This window comes from Diplotaxodon limnothrissa, linkage group LG14, assembly GCF_057381915.1.
Source record: "Diplotaxodon limnothrissa isolate DT_005_m linkage group LG14, D_limnothrissa_male_GT1.1, whole genome shotgun sequence".
NCBI classification, from domain to species: domain Eukaryota; kingdom Metazoa; phylum Chordata; class Actinopteri; order Cichliformes; family Cichlidae; genus Diplotaxodon; species Diplotaxodon limnothrissa.
Genome location: NC_140609.1, coordinates 2,271,361 through 2,286,465, shown reverse-complemented (window position 1 = coordinate 2,286,465; position 15,105 = coordinate 2,271,361).

The window sequence follows — 15,105 nt, the reverse complement described above, 5'->3', positions numbered from 1 at the left end:
TGGCTTGATCTATTATCTCTTTTATGAGCAGTGTGTGAATTGGATTCTATTTTTACAGTCGGTTAACATTCACTTTGTGAGGAAATATTGATGTAATTTGTTGTTTAAAATTAAAAGATGTGTTCTTAAAATGTAATATTCCATTTTTTTTCTTAAACCTTCATTTTATTTTGGCACAAAACTGAGCAAGTCTCCATCCTTTTACACTCTGTTACTATTGTGACCACAAGAGGGCACTATTGAGACAAATTAATTTAATATCTTCTTTTTGTTTTGGCTCTTCCCTTTAAGGGTCACTGCAGTGCCCCATCTGCCTCTGTATTGTCTCATCTTTAGCATCCTCTTCTGTAACCCCAGCTCTCTGCATGACTTCTTACATGAACCTTTTCTTTGGTGTTCCTTCTCTCTTCATGCATCCTTGGTTCAGTGTATTCACGATCCCTCTGCACATCTTAGCCTCGTCTCTCTAACTTTGTGTCCAAACCACTCAACCTGAGCTGTCCCTGTGATCTACTCATTTCTCATCTTGTCCATTCAGGACTCCCAAAGACAACCCAGATGTTGACTCTGGAGAGCAACTTTCACTCTTTCCTTCCAGTCTTTTTCTGAGTGATTCTGTCTCCAAACCATACATCATTAAAGCTACTGTGCAAAAGTGTTGCTCTACCCCTCGTTTACATTTTCTAGGAAAATAGGTGTGATTTAAACACGTGCAAACATACATGGAACTGCATCTTGTAAACCTAACTTTTCACTCTTGATGCTGTCCTGTCACAAATCAGCCCTGACACTCGTCTCCACCCACTCCACCCTGCCAGCACTCGCTTCTTCACCAGGATAGTTAACCTCAGGTATTTAAACTCATCTACCTTCAGTATCTCTAGTGCCTGGATGTTCACCTTTCTGCCTGCCTCCTTCTCATTCACTCTCATGCATTTTGTTACTTTGCTCTTCTACTTTGCACCTCTTCAGGCTCTTTTTTACCTGCCTGATCACAATGTCATCTGCAAACATGATCCTATCTCTCAGCCCTTCCACCACCACTGCAAAGAAGAAGCGGCTCAGACCCAATCCCCGATGTATTCCTGCCTCCACTCTAAACCCATCTGTTGTTCCTACCTTTCACCTCACCAGAGCCAACTCGCCCATCGCCGAGACCATTTCTGAAGAGCTTAGGTGAATCTCTTAGGGATCATGTCATGTCCTTGCTGGATTTCTTTCCTGTTTCTTAAGACATGACTACCAGATATGATTCAATGAGAACAGTTGCTCAAGAGCAGTCACAAAAACCCATCTGGCTTTTAAATTTAAACTGAGTTTAAACTCTTCTAGAACGACTGTAATCAACAGAATGCAGAGAGACAACCTCTATGACTTTAAGTCAACATACTGCGTTGAAGACAGAAGTTACAGTAGGGCAGGGTCATACGTTCTTGTAATATTAATTTGGACCACAAGATGGTGCAGCAGGTCAATGTAGCATGCAGTCTCGCTGATACCAAATCACAACAACAGTCTCAAGGCGCTTTATATTGTAAGGTAGACCCTACAATAATAAGCCTGCAGTGCGAGAGTGAAGTGCTCTAATATGGTGATATGGTACTACAAGGTCATTTTGGATTAACTGAAGGCTTTTCAGGGAGTTTTTAGGACTTCCTGATATTAATGAATTACAGTCGTCCAGCCTGGAAGTAATAGAGACAGGATATTTCTAACTTTAGAGATGTTGCACAAATGGAAGAAAGCATTCCTACACATTTGTTTAACATGTGCATTGAAGGACATATCCTGGCTCCAAGTTTCCATACTAAGACAAAAATCAGTATCTTTTACTGACAGTGCTAATATGGGTTCTTTCCTTCTTCTTGGAACGGCCTGTCTGAGGAATTCAGGCTCACACGATCAGTGACCTGATTTAAATCACTTCTAAAAGCTAATTTCACAGACTTGCTATGAAGTGATTCTGTTGCGTGTTGTCTTTGCTAACTTCCTGCCTCCAGTGCTTCATTATTTTCTATATATGTATGTTTTTGTAGCATCCCTGCCAAACAAAATACAAATGCTGAATATGATTAGTTCATTTAAACAGTGAACAGACTGATTCCTCTACAGCACTTTTCTACTATACAAAGCACTTAATACAACATCACACAAGCACTTTTTTCTGGGCTTAAGTGCTTTCTGTCTAACATTCACACACATCCATACTCTGATGGAAGCACTGGAGATCAACTTGGGGTTAGTATCTTACCTAAGCAGACTGGAGTAGCCTAACTAAAGCTGATTCTGATTAGTAGCTGACCTGCTCAACCTCCTGAACTACAGCCACCCACAGGTACAACTTCATAGCTTTAACCTACATGACACGGACTGTTAACAACATATGAGCGCAGAGGTTGTAGTTTACTGAAATCATACGATGTTTCTATACCAGATGGCAGCAGAGATCTTTGAGATGGTAGAGAGCCAGAACTGAGAATGGTGAATAAGTGTTCCATGTGTTCACATTTATAGGCTTTTATTTGGAGTTTTAAAGCTCCACATAAAAGTAATTCCACAAAATGTTCTTGTTAAAATGTCTCTGTAATCCTGAAAAGAGAAGAAAAGTGACTTGGACATGATGTTTGAACTGTCCTTCACATCGTCACACTCGTCTGATGAGTCTTCATGTAAGCAGTGAGAGTAGACTGAAAAGCTGAAAGAAGATGAAGATGGTTTTGCCTCTCAGGCTTGACAGGCTCTCTGTTAATATCATGTTGCATGATATTTCACTGCATCCATGGAAAACTTGCAGTGAATGTCTAGTTATACGTAAAAGTACAACAAGAGTTGTAGCACAGCTTGTTTAAGTCATTTAAGCTAGCACCCCATTAGCATTTGGATCCCCCTGCTCCCTCTGCTATGCTCTGCTAAGCTCTTAACTGACAGCTTTATCACCTAATAGGTCTGTGGATACTGAGCCCTTTAGCTCGTGAGCCAGCAAAAAGAAACAGTCGCCCTCTCAGCAGCCTGCCTCACTCACACAGGCAGCCTTCACTTTTTCCTGGAGGCCTCAATAACGTTGCGTAAGCATCGTATAGTGTACAGTCATTTATATAGTGGTGTAGAGTCACTCAGAGGAAAGCACTATTTACTTCCTACAGTTTTACCATATTTCAGATCTTTAAAAGCTTCATTCTGGACTTTTAAAGACGAGACAAGCGAAGCTGTCATGTGCGTTTGTAGTTTTGTTTTCCTTCATTAACTACTCGTCACTTTATTTGTGTGTGTGTAGCTGTCAGCAACTTGTATTTTCAGTTCCACTTTGCCTCATTAACTGCTCATCACTTTATCTGAGCTCATTAGTGGCCTTTGTGACTTGAATCAGATTGGCTCTGTCAGCGACCATCCACTGGATTTTAGTCGTTTTTGTCTTCCTTTCTACGGGGATCCTGCCAGATCCTATATTTTAGACTTTTCTTGAGCATTAGAATCATTGTCGTGTCATTATTATTGTCTCATTATTTTCCAGAGGCGTCAGAGAGCTTTTTAAATCTTAGCTCAATAACGACGTGCTGGCAAAGAGATCCTAATTACTGTGATTCTACAGATCCACTTCACTGCCGCCAGCACAGGTATAATTGTCAGGGTTCATCTCTGTGCTTGTCCTGCTAGACCTCAGTGCAGCGTTCATTACTGTTCACCACAATATGTTATTACACAGATTAGAGCACGCTCTAGTAAAAGTACTGCACTGCTCTGATTTCTTCACATAAATACGGAGTCTTCCTCACACACTAATGCTAATATGGTTCTGTGCTAGGCTAGTTCTATTTACATTATGCATGCTTACATCTACAGTACACGTACGTATGCCTAGGGCTTCCCACGATGCACTGTTTCTCCTTTTCTCACCTTGTTTCACACAGACACGTACACCACTCTGCATTTAATCGTTAGTTACTATTAACCTCCGTTACCTCACCCCTGCTGCAGATGGCCCCGCCCCTCCCTGAGCCTGGTTCTGCCGGAGGTTTCTTCCTGGTAAAAGGGAGTTTTTCCTTCCCACTGTCGTCAAAGTGCTGCTCATAGGGGGTCATATGATTGTTGGGTTTTTCTCTGTATGTAATATTGTAGGATCTACCTTACAATATAAAGCACCTTGAGGCGACTGTTGTTGTGATTTGGCGCTGTGTAAATAAAACTGAATTGAATTCAAAGAGCGACTGAGTCTCAATCCAACTGTGACACAAGCTAGGATGAGAACGTGAGCTCCACTTATTACGAGTTAGGAATGATTTGAGGAGTGGAAACAAAGAGGAATCTTTACGTACCTGCGACCAGACACGTGGGTGAGCTCAGGGAAATGAAGCAACGCCATTTGAGGAACAAACTACAACAAAAGAAGCGAGGGAAGCAGGGATGGAACAAGACGGTCCACACCAAAACAATGAACTGAACAATGACATTGAGGAGGAGGAACAGGAGTCACTGAAGGGCCTTTCACAGTCAACCAAGGACAGGTTGGACTGCCTGAGCCCGCCTACTGAGTACTCAGTACTAGGAAGGTCTAGAGCCTGCCTGTTTCACATATGACACACTTGGCCAGCCCTCTCTCTGGGTACATCACCAAACACAGCGTTCTACAACATGTCATTATATCCTTTGTTACCTTACTTTCCAACAGTGCCATAACACATTAAATCATCTCAGCCAGGCACCTTGCCTCCATATTATAACTGCTCAGTCTATACATGTGAATAGGCAAGAAATGGGGCACTGTGATCTGAGTTGTTTGAATAAGCAGGATAATGCGTTTTAAAGGTTAAGAGGTCAAATGTCAAGAGGCAAGTGTCATGGCTGTGTGCAGGCAGGCAGGGAAAAGGACCCAAAATGCAGGACTCACGGAGGCAAGGGTGAACTCAGAATAAACAGCTTTACTGCCAGTCGCAGATTGAACAGGAGAAAACAAACTAACGGGCGGGCAAACAGGTTAACGGAACAAACAGCGATGTTTGATAGTACGATGCGACGACGAGCAGCGGAAGACACAGACACTACATACAAGAGGAGATCAGGATTGACAGGAAACGGCTGGGACACACGGCGGACGCTGATTACACAAACGAGACAGGGAGAACACAAGACTGAACACACCAACACAGGACACGGACCTTCAAAGTAAAACAGGAAGTACACGGAGAAGTAGACTGGAGAAGGAGAGAGAGAGCATGAGGAGCACGAGGGAGAGAGGCGGACATGACAGGCTGGAGAAAACAAGATGGCACGAGAACTCACATCACCATAAAAACGCAGACACATAGGGAGACACGAGGGCAGAGACACGAGGGCAGAGACACGGGGGCAGAGACACGAGGGCAGAGACACGAGGGCAGAGACACGGGGGCAGAGACGCGAGGGCAGAGACACGGGGGCAGAGACACGGGGGCAGAGACACGAGGGCAGAGACACGGGGGCAGAGACACGAGGGCAGAGACACGGGGGCAGAGACGCGAGGGCAGAGACACGGGGGCAGAGACACGGCGCAGAGACACGAGGGCAGAGACACGAGGGCAGAGACACGGGGGCAGAGACGCGAGGGCAGAGACGCGAGGTCAGAGACGCGAGGGCAGAGACACGGCGCAGAGACACGAGGGCAGAGACACGAGGTCAGAGACGCGAGGGCAGAGACGCGAGGGCAGAGACACGGCGCAGAGACACGAGGGCAGAGACGCGAGGGCAGAGACGCGAGGGCAGAGACACGGGGGCAGAGACACGGGGGCAGAGACACGAGGGCAGAGACGCGGGGGCAGAGACACGAGGGCAGAGACACGAGGGCAGAGACACGGGGGCAGAGACGCGAGGGCAGAGACACGGGGGCAGAGACACGGGGGCAGAGACACGAGGGCAGAGACACGGGGGCAGAGACACGAGGGCAGAGACACGGGGGCAGAGACGCGAGGGCAGAGACACGGGGGCAGAGACACGGCGCAGAGACACGAGGGCAGAGACACGAGGGCAGAGACACGGGGGCAGAGACGCGAGGGCAGAGACGCGAGGTCAGAGACGCGAGGGCAGAGACACGGCGCAGAGACACGAGGGCAGAGACACGAGGTCAGAGACGCGAGGGCAGAGACGCGAGGGCAGAGACACGGCGCAGAGACACGAGGGCAGAGACGCGAGGGCAGAGACGCGAGGGCAGAGACACGGGGGCAGAGACACGGGGGCAGAGACACGAGGGCAGAGACGCGGGGGCAGAGACACGAGGGCAGAGACACGGGGGCAGAGACACGAGGGCAGAGACACGAGGGCAGAGACACGAGGGCAGAGACGCGGGGGCAGAGACACGGGGGCAGAGACACGGCGCAGAGACACGAGGGCAGAGACACGAGGGCAGAGACACGGGGGCAGAGACGCGAGGGCAGAGACACGGGGGCAGAGACACGAGGGCAGAGACACGGGGGCAGAGACACGAGGGCAGAGACGCGAGGTCAGAGACGCGAGGGCAGAGACACGGCGCAGAGACACGAGGGCAGAGACACGAGGTCAGAGACGCGAGGGCAGAGACACGGCGCAGAGACACGAGGGCAGAGACGCGAGGGCAGAGACGCGAGGGCAGAGACGCGGGGGCAGAGACACGGGGGCAGAGACACGAGGGCAGAGACGCGGGGGCAGAGACACGAGGGCAGAGACGCGAGGGCAGAGACACGGGGCAGAGACACGAGGGCAGAGACACGGGGGCAGAGACACGAGGGCAGAGACACGAGGGCAGAGACGCGGGGGCAGAGACACGAGGGCAGAGACACGGGGCAGAGACACGAGGGCAGAGACACGAGGGCAGAGACGCGGGGGCAGAGACACGAGGGCAGAGACACGGGGGCAGAGACGCGAGGGCAGAGACGCGAGGTCAGAGACGCGAGGGCAGAGACACGGCGCAGAGACACGAGGGCAGAGACACGAGGTCAGAGACGCGAGGGCAGAGACGCGAGGGCAGAGACACGGCGCAGAGACACGAGGGCAGAGACGCGAGGGCAGAGACGCGAGGGCAGAGACACGGGGGCAGAGACACGAGGGCAGAGACACGAGGGCAGAGACGCGGGGGCAGAGACACGAGGGCAGAGACACGAGGGCAGAGACGCGAGGGCAGAGACGCGGGGGCAGAGACACGAGGGCAGAGACACGGGGGCAGAGACACGAGGGCAGAGACGCGGGGGCAGAGACACGAGGGCAGAGACGCGGGGGCAGAGACACGGGGGCAGAGACACGGCGCAGAGACACGAGGGCAGAGACACGAGGGCAGAGACGCGGGGGCAGAGACACGAGGGCAGAGACACGGGGGCAGAGACACGGGGGCAGAGACGCGGGGGCAGAGACACGAGGGCAGAGACACGAGGGCAGAGACGCGAGGGCAGAGACGCGGGGGCAGAGACACGAGGGCAGAGACACGAGGGCAGAGACGCGGGGGCAGAGACACGAGGGCAGAGACACGGGGGCAGAGACGCGAGGGCAGAGACACGGGGGCAGAGACACGGGGGCAGAGACACGAGGGCAGAGACGCGGGGGCAGAGACACGAGGGCAGAGACGCGGGGGCAGAGACGCGAGGGCAGAGACACGGGGGCAGAGACACGGGGGCAGAGACACGGCGCAGAGACACGAGGGCAGAGACACGAGGGCAGAGACGCGGGGGCAGAGACACGAGGGCAGAGACACGGGGGCAGAGACACGGGGGCAGAGACGCGGGGGCAGAGACACGAGGGCAGAGACACGAGGGCAGAGACGCGAGGGCAGAGACGCGGGGGCAGAGACACGAGGGCAGAGACACGAGGGCAGAGACGCGGGGGCAGAGACACGAGGGCAGAGACACGGGGGCAGAGACGCGAGGGCAGAGACACGGGGGCAGAGACACGGCGCAGAGACACGAGGGCAGAGACGCGAGGGCAGAGACACGGGGGCAGAGACACGGGGGCAGAGACACGGCGCAGAGACACGAGGGCAGAGAAACGAGGGCAGAGACGCGAGGGCAGAGACACGGGGGCAGAGACGCGAGGGCAGAGACACGAGGGCAGAGACGCGGGGGCAGAGACACGAGGGCAGAGACACGGGGGCAGAGACACGGGGGCAGAGACACGGCGCAGAGACACGAGGGCAGAGACACGAGGGCAGAGACACGAGGGCAGAGACACGGGGGCAGAGACGCGGCGCAGAGACACGAGGGCAGAGACACGAGGGCAGAGACACGGGGGCAGAGACGCGAGGGCAGAGACACGGGGGCAGAGACACGGCGCAGAGACACGAGGGCAGAGACGCGAGGGCAGAGACACGGGGGCAGAGACGCGAGGGCAGAGACGCGGGGGCAGAGACGCGAGGGCAGAGACGCGAGGGCAGAGACGCGAGGGCAGAGACGTGAGGGCAGAGACACGGGGGCAGAGACGCGAGGGCAGAGACGCGAGGTCAGAGACGCGAGGGCAGAGACACCGCGCAGAGACACGAGGGCAGAGACACGAGGGCAGAGACACGAGGTCAGAGACGCGAGGGCAGAGACGTGAGGGCAGAGACACGGCGCAGAGACACGAGGGCAGAGACGCGAGGGCAGAGACGCGAGGGCAGAGACACGGGGGCAGAGACACGAGGGCAGAGACACGGGGGCAGAGACGCGAGGGCAGAGACACGAGGGCAGAGACACGGGGGCAGAGACACGAGGGCAGAGACACGAGGGCAGAGACACGAGGGCAGAGATGCAGGGGCAGAGACGCGAGGGCAGAGACACGGGGGCAGAGACACAAACGCAATATACAAGTATAACACACAGTGAAATGTAGCCTGACACGCTCCTCGACATGCGCAAAAATTGGGGGGGGTGTAGAGGAAGAACATTTTATAAAAAAAAACACCCAGCACGCCCCTGCGGGCGGTTTATCCTTCAAGCTCGGGTCCTCTACCAGAGGCCTGGGAGCTTGAGGGTCCTGCGCAGTATCATAGCTGTTCCCAGGACTGCGCTCTTCTGGACAGAGATCTCCGATGTTATTCCCGGGATCTGCTGGAGCCACTCGCCTAGCTTGGGAGTCACCGCACCTAGTGCTCCGATTACCACGGGGACCACCGTTACCTTCACCCTCCACATCCTCTCGAGCTCTTCTCTGAGCCCTTGGTATTTCTCCAGCTTCTCGTGTTCCTTCTTCCTGATATTGCTGTCATTCGGAACCGCTACATCGATCACTACGGCCGTCTTCTTCTGTTTGTCTACCACCACTATGTCCGGTTGGTTAGCCACCACCATTTTGTCCGTCTGTATCTGGAAGTCCCACAGGATCTTAGCTCGGTCATTCTCCACCACCCTTGGGGGCATCTCCCATTTTGACCTCGGGACTTCTAGGTTATACTCGGCACAGATGTTCCTGTACACTATGCCGGCCACTTGGTTATGGCGTTCCATGTATGCCTTGCCTGCTAGCATCTTGCACCCTGCTGTTATGTGCTGGATTGTCTCTGGGGCATCTTTACACAGCCTGCACCTGGGGTCTTGCCTGGTGTGATAGACCCCAGCCTCTATGGATCTTGTACTCAGAGCTTGTTCTTGTGCTGCCATGATTAGTGCCTCTGTGCTGTCTTTCAGTCCAGCTTTGTCCAGCCACTGGTAGGATTTCTGGATATCAGCCACCTCCTCTATCTGCCGGTGGTACATACCGTGCAGGGGCCTGTCCTTCCATGATGGTTCCTCGTCTCCCTCCTCTTTCTTGGGTTTCTGCTGCCTGAGGTATTCACTGAGCACTCGGTCAGTTGGGGCCATCTTCCCAATGTATTCTTGGATGTTCCTTGTCTCATCCTGGACTGTGGTGCTGACACTCACCAGTCCCCGGCCCCCTTCCTTCCGCTTAGCGTACAGCCTCAGGGTGCTGGACTTGGGGTGAAACCCTCCATGCATGGTCAGGAGCTTTCTTGTCTTTATGTCAGTGGCTTCTATCTCCTCCTTTGGCCAGCCTATTACCCCAGCAGGGTACCTGATCACGGGCAGGGCGTATGTGTTGATGGCCCGGATCTTGTTCTTACCATTCAGCTGACTCCTCAGGACTTGCCTGACCCTCTGCAGGTACTTGGTGGTTGCAGCCTTTCTAGCGGCCTCTTCATGGTTCCCATTTGCCTGCGGGATCCCCAGGTACTTGTAACTGTCCTCTATGTCTGCAATGTTGCCTTCTGGTAGTTCAATCCCCTCAGTTCTGACTACCTTCCCTCTCTTTGTTACCATCCGACTACACTTCTCCAGTCCGAACGACATTCCAATGTCATTGCTGTATAGCCTGGTAGTGTGGATCAGTGAATCGATGTCTCGTTCACTCTTGGCATACAGCTTGATGTCATCCATGTACAGGAGGTGGCTGACAACTGCTCCGTTCCGTAGTCGGTATCCGTAGCCAGTCTTGTTAATGATCTCACTGAGGGGGTTCAGGCCTATGCAGAACAGCAGTGGGGACAGAGCATCTCCTTGGTAGATCCCGCACTTGATGGTAACTTGTGCTATGGGCTTGGAGTTGGCCTCTAGTGTTGTACGCCACATCCCCATTGAGTTCCTGATGAAGGCTCTTAGGGTCCCATTGATCTTGTACAATTCTAGGCATTCCAGTATCCAGCTGTGGGGCATTGAGTCATAGGCCTTCTTGTAATCAATCCAGGCAGTGCACAGGTTGGTCAGTCTGGTCTTGCAGTCTCGGCTGATTGTTCTGTCTACCAGTAGCTGGTGTTTTGCGCCTCTGGTATTCTTGCCAATTCCTTTCTGTGTCCCGCTCATGTATTGACCCATGTGCCTGTTCATCTTAGCCGATATGATGCCTGACAGGAGCTTCCATGTAGTACTGAGGCAGGTTATTGGTCGGTAGTTGGAGGGGACCGGTCCCTTCTTGGGGTCCTTGGGGATCAGGACCGTCCGGCCTTCAGTTAGCCATTCCGGGTGTCTCTCGTTAACTAGCAGCTGGTTCATTTGTGCTGCCAGACGCTCGTGGAGTGCAGTCAGCTTCTTCAGCCAGTAGGCGTGAACCATGTCGGGCCCTGGTGCTGTCCAACTCTTCATACTGGAGACCCTTTCTTGGATATCTGCCACTGTGATGGTTACTGGACCCTGTTCAGGGAGGTCGCTGTGGTCTGCCCTCAGATCCACTAGCCACTGAGCATTGCCGTTATGGGTTGCATCCTTCTCCCATATGCTCTTCCAGTATTGCTCCGTCTCCAGCCTTGGTGGTGCTGTTCTCTTATTGTTCCCTTGCCACTGAGAGTACACCTATATATATATATATATATATATATATATATATATATATATATATATATATATATATATATATGTATATATATATATATATATATATATACTATATACATTGGGTGAATGTGCAGTAGTAGCAGCAAGCAGGTGAATTCTGTACATTAATATGAATAGACATCTGACTATTTTACAGGATAGACAATATAAACATATTTAAAATTAAAGGAATTGAAATGTACATTGTGCCTTGGTTTAGTGTCTGGAAGAGAGTCCTGTCTCAGTCAATTATAGATGATGTGAGAGGGCGGGTGTGTGTGTTTAGGGCACGGATGGCTTGGGGATAGAAGCTCCTCTTGAGTCTCTCTGTCCTTGCCCGGAAGATGCGGAACCTTCTACCAGATTGCAGAAGTTGGAACAGCTTGTTGCCAGGATGGCAACAAACTAACAAAATACAAAAACACAAGAAAACTAAGAACGCTCGGTCAAAATGACTCAGGACCATGACAGCGAGTGTGTGACACAATTGTAATCTGTTTTAAGAATTTATAAAGCCCTTGTTTAATTATAGTGATGTTTAGTTGGGGTTATGGGGATGTAATTGCGTGACATTGCCACAACGCTCCCACGCCTCCGACGAGCAGGAGCCTGCAGACCGAACACAACTTACGTCTCATGTTGCTACATGAGGCGGACTGTAACACGCAGAACAAAGGCGTGCTAGAAAATGTCATCAGAACAAAAATATCTGGATTTATGGCAACATTCAAGTGATTTTTAAAGAGACACTTTTCCAAGTTTTTTTTCTATTCTTGGCCTAAAATCTGAGTTCTGATTGGATGGCTTTTATTATCTGCAGCACTCACTATCTGACCTCCTGTAGTGATCTGTTCCTTTTGTACATGACTCATGCACTGCGGGAGATGCTTCTGAAGAGCTTTAGTTGCTGCTGATGTGTAAAGTTAACTTTTGCTGAGGTTTGCCCTCATGTCCTCTGTGGATAAAACTCCCTGAGCCAGAGAGCCAGCAGCTGTCTGCCTGAATGTTGCTGGCAGCGAGCTGCACAGCTCCCGCCTTCATCACACTGCTGCGCTGGAACAGACACATGTAAACATACTTTTTTCCCTGCCAAGCATTTGGCTTCAGGGCACGATATGTGAGGTACAGTGGGATGTCTCATACACTGCTGCCTCATTACAGTTCATGAATAATGCATCAGTCTCATAGTTTGGAAGATCAGGAAGAACACACCTTTTTAATTTTGAAATCTTGACCTCAATTCAAGAGCAAGTGCGAAGGTGAACATATATTTGCATACATTCATAATGGAAATGTGTTCATGTGTGTGTTTGCATCAACTTTCATCAATGTTGGAAGTGCTACAGCACGTATATGTCGAACGTCGGGCTGCTGCTGGTTACTGCGTTTGATTACAGGGTGATTCACTCCCTGCAGACAGGCAGCATCTCTGGTCACAAACGTCTGCCAAATGCACAAACAAAGCTCCAGTGCTTATTTTGATTTTACCACCATCAATAATTCAAGAGAATTTGCAATGACGTAGAAAATATTTAACATTTTATTAATGCTTTCAGTGATGCAGTTGTAAGTAAATAAAGGGCATTCACCAGCCTTCTTTTCCTATAAGTTACTCACATTGATGACGCACGTCCTCATTTAATGTGTGAATGCATTGTGACTCTGCTGGGGACGCCTATGGCTCAGGATGGAGCATGTCATCTAAAGACCTGGATGGACCAGGTCCTGGTTCCTGGTGCTGGACCCCGGGACCGTCAGACTGGTGTGTCTCACATGTTGAGGGTCCTGCGCAGTATCTTTGCTGTGCCTGGGCTTCTGGACAGAGATCTCAGATGCTGTTCCTGTGATCTGGTGGAGCCACTCGCCCAGTTTGAGTCACTGCCCTGCTCTGATTGTTGCCACTGTTGCCATCACCCTCCACATCTTCTCGAGCTCCACTCACAACCCTTGGTTTTCCTCGAGTTTCTCTTTTTCCTGATATTGCTATTACTTGGTTCGTCTACGCTGTCTGTCCTCTGCTTGTCCACCACTACTATGTCCGGTTGGTTAGCCATCACCACTTTACCTGTCTTCTATCTGGAAGTCCCACAGGATCTCAGCTCAGTAATTTTCCACCACCCTAGGGGGCAGATCCTATTTTCCCCTCAGGACTTTCAGCTCATACTCGGCACAGATGTTCCTGTGTACTGTGTCGGCCACTTGGTTAAGGTGTTTCATGTATGCCCTGCCTGCTGTTATGTGGTGGACTGTAACAGGGGCCTTCTTCTTCATCCTCGCGTTTTTCCCGCTGGTGGAGGGTCCGCTCTTTGGCAAAGGTTTCTCCATTTGGTTCTGTCCAAGGCGTCCTCAGGTGATGCGTTGACGGTCTTAATGTCTTCCTAAATTTTGTCCATCCACTGTTTCTTCGGTCTGCCTCAAGGCCGGCGTCCTTCTGGGTTGGTCCTCATAGCCGTTTTTGCTACAGAGTTCTCATTGCTTTGAATCATGTGTCCATACCACCTCAGGCGGGACTCAAGCATCTTTTCCTTGATTGGGGCTACACCTAGTCACTTCTGTATGTCTTTGTTCATAACACAGTCCCATCTTGTAATTCCCAGGCTCCATCGAGAATGCGCATCTCCATGGTGTTTAGGGCCAGTTCATGTGTGGTCAATGCGGGCAACATGCAGAGCCATACAGGGCTACTGGGCAACCACCGTTTTGTAGATTTTTCCCTTGAGTCGATCTGGCACTCTTCTGTCACAAAGGACACCAGTGACCTGTTGCCATTTTAACCAGGCTGCATTTAGATTCAGTTCAGATCAAACTGAGGTTATTGTACTCGGCCCTGAAAAGCCTAGAACTATGGTATCTAAGCAGATTCTTACTCTGGATGGCATTACCTTGGCCTCCAGTAACGCTGTGAGGAACCTTGGAGTCATTTTTGACCAGGACATGTCCTTCAACACACATATTAAACAAATATGTTAGACTGCGTTCTTCCATTTGTGCAACATCTCTAAAGTTAGAAATATCCTGTCTCAGAGTGACGCTGAAAAACTAGTTCATGCATTTATTACTTCCAGGCTGGACTACTGTAATTCATTATTATCAGGAAGTCCTAAAAACTCACTGAAAAGCCTTCAGCTGATCCAAAATGCTGCAGCAAGAGTCCTGACAGGGACTAGAAAGAGAGAGCAGATTTCTCCTGTTTTGGCTTCCTGTTAAATCCAGAATTCAAAATCCTGCTCCTCACATACAAGGTCTTAAATAATCAGGCCCATCTTATCTTAATGACCTTGTAGTACCATATCACCCTATTAGAGCACTTCGCTCTCGCTCTGCAGGCCTACTTGTTGTTCCTAGAGTATTTAAAAGTAGAATGGGAGGCAGAGCCTTCAGTTTTCAGGCCCCTCTTCTGTGGAACCAGCTTCCAGTTTGGATTCAGGAGACAGACACTATCTCTACTTTCAAGATTAGGCTTCAAACTTTCCTTTTTGCTAAAGCATATAGTTAGGGCTGGACCAGGTGACCCTGAATCCTCCCTTAGTCATGCTGCAATAGACGTAGGCTGCCGGGGGATTCCCATGATGCATTGAGTTTTTCCTTTCCAGTCACCTTTCTCACTCACTATGTGTTAACAGACCTCTCTGCATTGAATCATATCTGTTATTAACCTCTGTCTCTCTTCCACAGCATGTCTTTATCCTGTCTTCCTTCTCTCACCCCACCAATCACAGCAGATGGCCCCGCCCCTCCCTGAGCCTGGTTCTGCCGGAGGTTTCTTCCTGTTAAAAGGGAGTTTTTCCTTCCCACTGTCGCCAAAGTGCTTGCTCATAGGGGGTCATATGATTGT